Raw genomic sequence first — 9,569 nt, 5'->3', positions numbered from 1 at the left:
CGGGCAGGGCAGGGTGGCCTGCAGGCCGACCAGGTAATCAGGATTTGGCTTCCCTTCCTCTCCCTGCACCCACGGGCCTTTCCCCAGGAGCCCCAGGCCCTGCTGCGGCGTGTGGTTTTCCCTTCGAGATCCCACTTTGGTTCCGAGGGGGCGTATCACCACTGTGGCATGGGAGAGCCCCAGCCTGGTCCCTGGGTCCCCGGAATGTAACGCGGCGGGGGAGGGGGAAGCGAGCAGACAGCTTGGTGGTGGGGGGGTAGACCGGGTCCCAGTCCCTGGACAGACTGGGCTGGAGCAGCAGGAAGTTGCTATCCCAGGCCAGAGGCTGGACGTCAGAGAGGGAGGTGTCTGCGGGACGCTGCTCTCTCCAAGGGCCCTAGGGCAGACCGTCCCCGGCCTCTGTCCTAGCTGCTGTTGACCCCTGCTGTCCTGGGTTCACAGATGCGCCGCCCCAGCCTCTGCCTGTCTCCTGCAGTGTCTCTTCGTCTGTGTCTCTTTTCTTCCAGGGCACCCATTGTTGCATTTGGGGTCTAGCCTTGTGCAGACTGGCCGCGTCGGACCTTGATTTCCAAATCTGGGCAGGTGCGGGGGCGCCCCAGCCTGGGAATTAGCCAGAGCCCCCTGCAGGGGACGCGGGGATCCCACCATCATGATCAAGAAGCCCACATGCTACAAGGCCTCCCCCTTGGCCCCTTGGCCCTTCGGGACACTTTCTGCCCAAACAAGAAAGGTTCCCCAGGGAACAACAGAGCAGTGAGAACCCAGCCAGCGGCCCCAGGGAACAGCTGAGAAACCTCAAGAATGCAGAGCCCCAAACTTCCTTAACCTGAGACAGTGAGAGTCCGGGATCAAAGCACCTGAGAACAATGCCCCGAGCCAGCCGTGTGTCTCCCCCGTGTCTCCTGTCAGGCTCCTACATGCTCAGGAGCTCTGCACGGCTTTTAACCCCTGCCGGTACGGCGTGGACCCGGCCCAGCTCCTGCAGCTCCCCCGGGCTCCCCCCGCCACCAGGTCGCCAGATGCTTTGCTCTCCCGCACCCGGAGGGCAGCTGGCCTGTCCAGCCTGGGGAGCGACTGAGCTGGTGAGTTGGAGGCCTGGCGGGTCCCTGGGCTTGTGGGGGGCTTGTGGGGGAGCCCTGGGCCTGGGGAGGAGGCGGGACTGGCCCGTCCAGGCAGCTAGAGGCCACACCCACAGCCTCGTGATCCGCCTCTGCCCAGGTCCCAGGCGGCTCAGCCTCGGTGGCCACAGGGACTCGGCAAAGGTCCTCAGCCCGGGGTGGCCCACTTGCTCATCTGTGAGGTGGGCTAAAAGGAGCACTGTCCCCGGGCCGTGTGGGGTTAGAAGGCACCGGCCGGTGACGCACCAGCGTGGAGCCCAGTGCGGTTCCGAGGGACCCTGGCGCTTTGTCACTCGGGGCCTCCCTTTCCTCGTCTGCATATCGAGGGACAGAAGCCCCGGACCTTTCCAGGTCCTTGCTGCCGCCCGCGTCCCTTCCAGGGGCCGGTGCAGTGCCCGCTCCACGGACAGGCACGGCTTCTTGCTCCTGCCTGTAAAGATAAACAGAGACACAGTAACAGCTTCAAGAGCTGACCTGTTTGACCGACAATCAATCTGACTGAGGCTGTGCCAAGCAGAGCGGTTCGGTAGGGCTCCCGGACAGAAGCTGCGGAAAGACGTCCAGGGCCGGACAGACCAGGGAATCGACAAGGAAGTCATGGGATTGGCTGCCTCTCAGGGCCACGTGGGCTGCTTGTGACCGGTCGTCCTTGGAGCCTCGGCTGCGCAACCTTGAGGTGCTTGCAGACTCGGGTTTCGGTTTGCAGAGACCGGCCACGGCGGCCTTGGAGCCGCCTCAGTGTGATGGCCTCCTCGTTCATTTAACACCTGCTCTGGGGACACCCCAGGTCCCCAAGGTGACCCTGCCCCCTTCTGCCATGTTAGGACCGAGCGATTCCTCTAGGGCAAGCCGCTGCCAGGCCGACCTTACAGGCCGTGACCTTGATAATCTCCCAGAGTGAGGCTCACAGGGCCCTGAGGTCCAAAGACCCTGAGGTCACAGGGAGCCACGGAGCCCCAAGGTGTCAGGGTCCTGGGCTCCGAAGGGCCTGCCCCCCATAGCCCTGTGTCAGGCTGCCGTCCAGAAGGTCTTATAAATACCTGAATGCTCGTGTTGTCCCGGGCCCCCAGAAGTATGGGGCTGTGCTGGTCCCTCTAAAGGGATCTGAGAGCTTCCCTCTGTCAGACCGGGTCAGGGCGGGGAGGTGACCTCTGCACCTGCAGGAGGAGGCGGGAGACTGGAGACCTGGGTGAAAACCTTCACACAAGACAGACCCCAGACCCTGGGCTGCTGTTCTGGGCTTACCGGAGCGGGGCGGGCAGGAAAGAAGGGGCAGGAATCCCATCTGAGGAGGCCTGGCTGGGGGTGGGGGCTCCTGGGCACAGGGAGGGGCGTCCCCACTGAAGACAGGGAGGATGGGCATGGGAAGGGCCAGCAGGGAACGGAGGGGAGGACACAGGAGAGCCTGCCTCCCAGAGCGAGCCCAGGGGAGCACAGCGCGGGGGAAGGACAGTGACCGCGGAGCTCGCCTCTCCTCTCTGCTCCTGTGGGGGCGCTGAGCCCGGAAGGCAGAGGGGGAGAGACCCCCGCCAGCCCTGCTTGGCCCCACTGCGGAAGGAGGGCACGTGCTGCAGGTGGAGACGGGCGCAGGACGGAGACCGGCGTGGAGATAGCTGCTACCCAGACGGGGGGCGGGGGTGCTGGTAAACACCTGCGGTCCCACAGCAGAGGGGGTGTGGGTCCGCCGAGGAGCCCGTGGAGGCTGAGCGGGCAAGCTCCCTGCCCGTGAACCTGGGGCTCTCCTGCAGGGCCCGGTGGGGGTGGGGGTGAGGGGAGGTGCAGGGTTTTGCCCGGTGGGAGGGAAGGGGTGAGGGGCCGCGGGGCCAGGAACCAGAGGGCTGCAGGCGAGCGGGCTGTCGGAGCATCCCGCCCGGAGCTCTCTGGCCGGCATCCGCGGCCAGGGCCAGGCAGGTTTGGCTCATCCCAGAGCAGGAGCGCGTCCGGACGGAGCAGAGTCTCCTGACGCTGCAGCAGGAGACAGGCCAGGGCGAGGCTCCGTGGGTGCCACCATGATGGAACCCCCCTTCCCCCCACGCCGTTGCCCTGCGGTCTTGCCTCATTCGTTCCGACATTCCGACCGCTCCGTCGAACGCAGGCCTCGGGGTGGGGGTCCCAGTGCTCTGCAGGGGGGCTTTCCTGAGGGTCAGGGGCTCGCTGCGTGTCCGTCAGGGACTGGGTGGGCCCCCGACGATGCGCCGTGTCCGTGACGACTGACGTTCATTTTCTGGGGCTGCTGGAATGAAGGGCCACCCGTGGGGGCCTCCACGGCGGAAACGTGTCCCCTTGCGGTCTGGAGGCCCGAGTGGGAAAGCAGGGTGTCTGCCGGGCCGTGCTCGCCTGTGGCTGGGGGGAGGTTGCTCCTGCCTGGCCCCATCCTTCTGCCTGTGGCGCCTCGCCCCAGCGTTGGGGGGTCACATGGCCTCCTCGTGCATCTGTGCGTCTCTAGCTCCTGGTAAGGACGCCGGTCGTGGGCTCAGAGCCCACCTGGATTCAGGGGGACCTCACCTGAATTTGAGAGCACCCACCTAACCCTATTTCCAAATGCTGCCACCAGCTTGACCTCAGCTTGGCCACGCCCCTTCCCTACCCCTGTCCCTTTCTCTCCCGCCCCCTCCCTGCCAGAGCCTGGAAGGAGACAGGTGACAGGGTCAGAATTCCACGGATGGTGCAACCCGGTGCTTGAATCCGGGGTGGTCACCACGCTCGTTCTGCTGGGTCCTTAAAGGGGGATGCAGCTCTGACTGTGCACAGAGACTGTCCCTGCAGGGGATTCAGGAGACTCAGGAGAGCCCTCACGGCGAAATTCAAGGCGAAATGCAACCCGGCAATTCACCCGGCTGGTCCCACCACCACCCCAGGAATCCTGGCCACCCTGTTCTTCTGATGGTCCTCCTGCCCCGGCTCCTCCACAGTGTGCCCAAGGGGACAGTCCATCCGTCCCCGAGTGAGCACCCCTGTCCCCTCCCCAGCTCCAGGGCCCCTGCTGCGGACCCCACTCACCCGCCCTTCCTTTAGCCACTGTTGTCGCCACACAGTGGCTGGATGTACTTTTATGGTCTGTTCTCAATACAAATGAATACAAGCTCGCACCAGATTTTTTTTTTTTAATTCCAAGGAAAAAACAAAAGCTTAAAACCGTCTGTGATCTCACCATCCAGAAAAAAAAAAAAAAAAAAAATTCATCCGTAACATGTTGTCTTTCCAGTGTTTTCTGGAGGTAAGTGCTACAGTCTGAATGTTGTGTGCCCCCCAGATTCAAATCTTAAAATCCCGATGACCCTCTGGTGCGGATACTAGGAGGTGGGAGCTTGGGAGGGGCTTGGGTGAGGAGGGGTCCTCAGGCAAGGGGTGGGGGCCCTTCCTATGAAAGAGACCCCGGAGAGCTCCCCTGTCCCTTCCCCTGGGTGGACGCAGCGGGAGGAGGACCGGCCCCCAGCCACGCGGCCCCTGCAGAAGCGGGAGGGACGCCCTTCCGTTGTGCACAGGCTTGGGTCTGTGGTGTCGGGGCTGAGCCAGGAAGCGTGCTTCGCGCTAGCCCGGGAGCTGAAAGTGTGAGGTTTCGGGTCCCGCTTCATTCCCCGGGTGGTGCGTTCCCCGCGCCATCCCCGCGTCTCCCATGTGTTGTGGGCTCAGTCCAGGAGGCCGGGGAGCCCAAGTGGGCGGCTGTCGGGGGCCCCGGGGAGGGCTGGCGCTCTAGCTCCCCGCCCCTCACCCCGTCCCGAAAGCCCGACAGCGTTTAGCTTTTGGTTTGGGGGCCATTGTGAAATATGTGTAACTTTTCAGCAAAGCTTTCTCGTGTGAAAATATTGGGAGACCACTGTTTTACTGGACGCTCAAGGCATGCTACCCTGGGGAGGCATCAGACCCTATATCGTGGCCCCCCTTTGGTGACATGCATTGGAGATTGTGCTCACTTCCGACACAATTGACCCTGTGGGCTTGGGAGGGGCTCCTCGTGCATCCCACTAGAAAGGAAGCTGGCAGAGGAATCCACCATCCGTCTCACGGACCTGGCCCGTCCCTGCACACGGGGTCTGAGGGCACTGGAGGCCATGGCAAGCAGATGTTCCTGGACCCGGAACCCAGCAGTTGGGGTTGCGGGACTCTGAAGCTTTTGATGCCAAATGAAAACCCCTGACGTCACCTAGGGTCACAAACAGGACTTAAAAAGAGGGAGAGAGTCAGAAAGGATGAATACCCAACTTCCGTAGCAACATGGATGGGACTGGAGGAGATGATGCTGAGTGAAATAAGTCAAGCAGAGAGAGTCAATGATCCTACGGTTTCACTTACTTGTGGAGCATAAGGAATAACACGGAGGACATGGGGAGATGGAGAGGAGAAGGGAGTTGGGGGAAATTGGAGGGGGAGATGAACCATGAGAGACTACGGACTCTGAGCAACTAGCTGAGGGTTTGGAGGGGCGGGGGACGGGCGGTTGGGGGAGCCCGGTGGTGGGTATTAGAAAGGGCCCATATTGCAGGGAGCACTGGGTGTGGTGCCTAAACAATGAACCTTGGAACACTGAAAAGAAATTAAATTTTTAAAAAAGAGGGAGAGAGAGAGAATTAGCGGGGAGGAGGGCTGCGGAAAGAGAAGACAGAGCGGCAGAGAAATTTATCCGAGTCTGGAGGCAGAGGTGAAGATGACGAGTGGGGAGAAGGGAAAGCGGTTGTCGGGGCGAAGGAGCCAGTCCGCAGGTTAACCCTAATTCTAATCCTAACCCTAACCTCGACCCTAACCTAGCCCACAGAATGCTTTCAGCTGCTGGATGCTGTTTTAAGACCACAGGTAACAGCTCACTTCACCTTCCCAACAGCCCTGTGAGTGGGAAAGGAGGCACAGAGATGTCAAGAGACGTGTCCAGGGTCACACAGCCAGTAGTGACAGAGCTGGGACTCCAGCCCAGGACGTCGCTCTCTGTGGGGCAGCTCCGTGGGGAGAGGTTGGGAGGCTTATGAGTGCCTGACGCTCCCTCCTCTTCCTTCCTTGGTGGGAAGGACAGAGGGCAGGAACCGCTTTGGGGCAGTCAGGGGCTGGCGACGGGGCACCCGACGTCTCCCCAGGCATGTGGACCTTCAGCGAGGGAACGTAGGGCCAAAGATGGCTTCGATGTGCCCCGAGCTTTCTCTACCTCCGGCAGGGGTCCGGCAGTGTCACTGGGACCATCCTCATTCGGGAGCTGCCAATGCTGCCCCATGGGTGAGTAGTGACAGTGCTGGCACAGAAACCAGGGTTTTCTTTCTTCAAACATTCAGTGACTCCATGCAGTCCCCTGATGGCTTGGTGGGTGTCTGATGGGCCAACAACGAGACGCCAGGTCTGAGCCCAGGCAGCCAGCGTGGAGCTGGAGGGGGCGGGCAGGAGCACCCACCCCCCGTCCCTCCATCAGCTGACCTTGAACCTGGAGGGCTGTCTTCTCTTATTTGACAAAGGGGTTCTCGGGACTCTGGGGGGAGTGGGGACGTAGTCCAACTGGGCCTTTGCACACCCATGAATCTCCAGTCGGGGGCATCGCACACAGGACTGACCTCTGGACGGCTGCGGGGTCACCGAAACCAGGATAAGGTTCCTGGTAAACCCCGCTGTGATCGGTGGCAAGACAGGCCTCCCCAGACTGCTGCTGGGACATACAGATCATTTTGAGCTTAAGGTACTTGAAGGCAGCCCGTGAAACTCGGCCTCCCTGCCGGTCCCCGTACAGGGTAGTGGCGTCACACTTGCCTCCTTGCTCAGCTCACGGCTCTAGATGCATGTGGGTGTTGCCCCTTCTCTGGGTCTTCATTTCCTCAGGAAGGCTCCCGGGCCCCCTGAAACATGCATTAAATGTGCGTGGGGGCGTCTGGGGGGCTCCGCCGGTGAGGCGTCCGCCTTCGGCTCAGGTCATGATCCCGCGGTCCTGGGATCGAGTCCTGCGCCGGACTCCCTGCTCGGCGGGGAGCTCGCGTCTCCCTCTCCTCCCAGCTTGTGCCCCCTTGTCCTCACTCGTGCTCTGTGGCTGTCTTTGTGTCTGTCTCTCTTAAATAAATAAAATCTTAAAAAATAAATAACAAATAAATAAATGAGTGTGTGCTTTCCTCCTGCTCATCTGCCTGACGTCGCTGCGTTCTGGGGCTCAGCAGAGACCCTGAGAGCGAGAAGAAGCTCGGCCCCCTACAGCTGCATGGCACCAGGCACGGATCCATCAGATGGAAACTGGCCATGGTCCTGGGGAACCCCTGAGCCAGGGCTTACCCCTCTAGGGAGGTCCCCACTTGGAGGGTCTTGGGAAGCAGTTATATAAGGACGAGACCTGCTTCAGGGACAAGAGGCCCAGCCCGGTGGGTCCCGAGCCGTCCGGCTGAGCACTGTCCCAGCCCTCAGCTCTGTCCCCGAGGTTGCCGGCCCCTCCCGGCAGACACAGGACCTCGTGGTTCTTGGTGGGGTCCCCGTCACCCCTTCTAGAGCAGCCACTGTGGGGCGTTCTCCAAAGAGCAGGACCAGCTCTTGTTTTCGTCTGTGGGTCCCCACATGGGCCTTGTATGTGGCCGGGGCTAAAGAGCACGGAGTGACATGAAGAGATGCGTTTGTGGACGGCACACACAGCTCTGCACGAGGAGGGCGGCTCTACGCAGGAGCTCTCGCTGCAGAGCAGACTGACCCGAGGCGCTCAGAACGTTTATTATCCCACCGTGTCTGTGGGTCAGGCGTCCAGGAGGAGCTTGGCGGAGCGCTGGTCTCCAGAGCCCCTCCCAGGGTTGCAGCGAGGCCGGTGGGACCCCCGGGTTCCGCCCGGCGTGTCAGCCTGTGCACACACTCAGCAGGTGTCGGTGGGATTCGGCTCCCCGAAGCCAGGCTCTGGTCTGCGGCTTCCCCCAGGTCCCGGCCCGGGGGCTCCGGCCTCTCCAGCTGGGCTGCACTGGGGCGTGCAGGCAGGGAAGGAGGTGGAGAAGGCATCCCACCGGCTGCAAGTCCGTCCTGAAACCTAACCGTGGCCGCGAGGCTCCAGCACTCTTGGGTTTGGCTCGTTAGAAGCAAGTCACTAGGACCAGGCCCCACTCAAGGGGAAGGGGGTGTGCAGGACGAGAACACCCCAAGGCCACATCACAGAGGGCCGCCCTGCCCGGAGCCTGCTGCCGCCCAGCACCGAGCAGTGGGGTGGAACCGACCAGAAGCGGCAGCCGCAGCGGGGACCCCCGTGTGCTAATTACAGGCCTGCCCCTGGCCCAGCGCCTCACGTGACATACCCCCAGCTACAGAGGGCACCCCCCACCATCATCTGACAGCACAGAGACTGAGAGCGCCTCCCCCACGACAGTTCACAAGGGACGGAGCCCGGTGCCGCCCCCCATCATCTTGGCTACATGGGTTCAGTCTTACTGCGCTCTGATCTCTGCCTTTCCCAGTGCTGACTGATTTACTCAAGGCAGGCTTCCTGGAGGAGGAGGCACCAGGCACAATTGTGAAGGAGGCAGAAGACCACAGCCTGATCACTTGGATGAGGGATGGTCTCGCTGGGGAAACGCCGGACGCCGAGGCTGGGCTCCCCTGACCTCAGCAGCAGGATTTGGGTGCTGGGATGAGGCAGCAAAACTTGTCCTGGGGCTGCTAATTACACAGCACGTTCTGGACCCCGAGACCGTGGGAAACGGTGCCGAGACGTCCCTAACCACACCCTGTCGCTCTCCTCTGGGCAAAAGGACCCGCATCCTGGGTTTTCGGGCGACAGAACGCCAAGCGGTGACTGAGCTACTGGGACGATGTCCCAGCCATCGGGTCATCACCGCGAGGCCGCTTCTGGCTGGGCTGCTCCGCACACGGGCCTGACGAGCCACGAAGGCGACCCAGGAAGTGCATCGGGACAGGGAGGAAAGACGCGAACCCTGCAGGGGTCCGGCCCTCCCCTAGGCCAGAGCGGCCTTACTGCCAGAGCCCGGATGGTCACTTACAAGAGCACAAACGCCACCACCCGCCCCAGGGCCCCAGATCAGCGACGCCAGCTGACCCTTCTCCCCACTGTTCGACGCTGAAGGGCCTGCATGAGGCGGATGGGTGAAGGTCCCCTGAGAAGTCAGACCGCTCCGGCTCAACACACGGGAACAACCAGACAGTGTGTGGGGTCAGGGAACCGTGAGGCTGACCGCGGCTGTGTCCCACCTAGAGGAGTTTCCTGGGGTGCACCTCTGGTAGGGCTCCGTGTGTGGAGCGTAGTGTCCCGGCCTGACACCTGTTGCGGGGGCGCTGAGCTCCCCGGAGCCGAAGAGGAAGGCACCGCAGACAGGTGGCTGGAAGTCCCAGAAACATGCTCTTTCCGGGTTCTGGAGACACATGTCCAAGCTCAGTGTGGCGGGGTTGGCGAGGGGACACTCTGTTCCTGGCCTCCTGTGGCTTCTGGTGGCTGCCGGAAATCTCTGGCTGAAGGCTGACTCGCTCTGTTCTCCGTCCTCGTGGTCACATGGCCTACCCCCCCCC

The 9,569-nt window shown here is 62.2% G+C and overlaps 1 long non-coding RNA gene across 1 annotated transcript; it reads left to right on the top strand.

Moving 5' to 3' along the window:
* Nucleotides 1–327: 327 nt before the first annotated feature.
* On the top strand, nt 328–4,263 carry LOC116597665. The gene is made up of 3 exons (XR_004288729.1): nt 328–582; nt 910–1,082; nt 1,470–4,263. It is a non-coding gene; the product is annotated as an uncharacterized LOC116597665 (long non-coding RNA).
* Nucleotides 4,264–9,569: the final 5,306 nt, after the last annotated feature.

The sequence above is a fragment of the Mustela erminea genome, chromosome 1 (assembly GCF_009829155.1).
Source record: "Mustela erminea isolate mMusErm1 chromosome 1, mMusErm1.Pri, whole genome shotgun sequence".
In the NCBI taxonomy this organism is placed as follows: Eukaryota; Metazoa; Chordata; class Mammalia; order Carnivora; family Mustelidae; genus Mustela; species Mustela erminea.
This window is presented reverse-complemented; position numbering and strand designations above follow the sequence as displayed.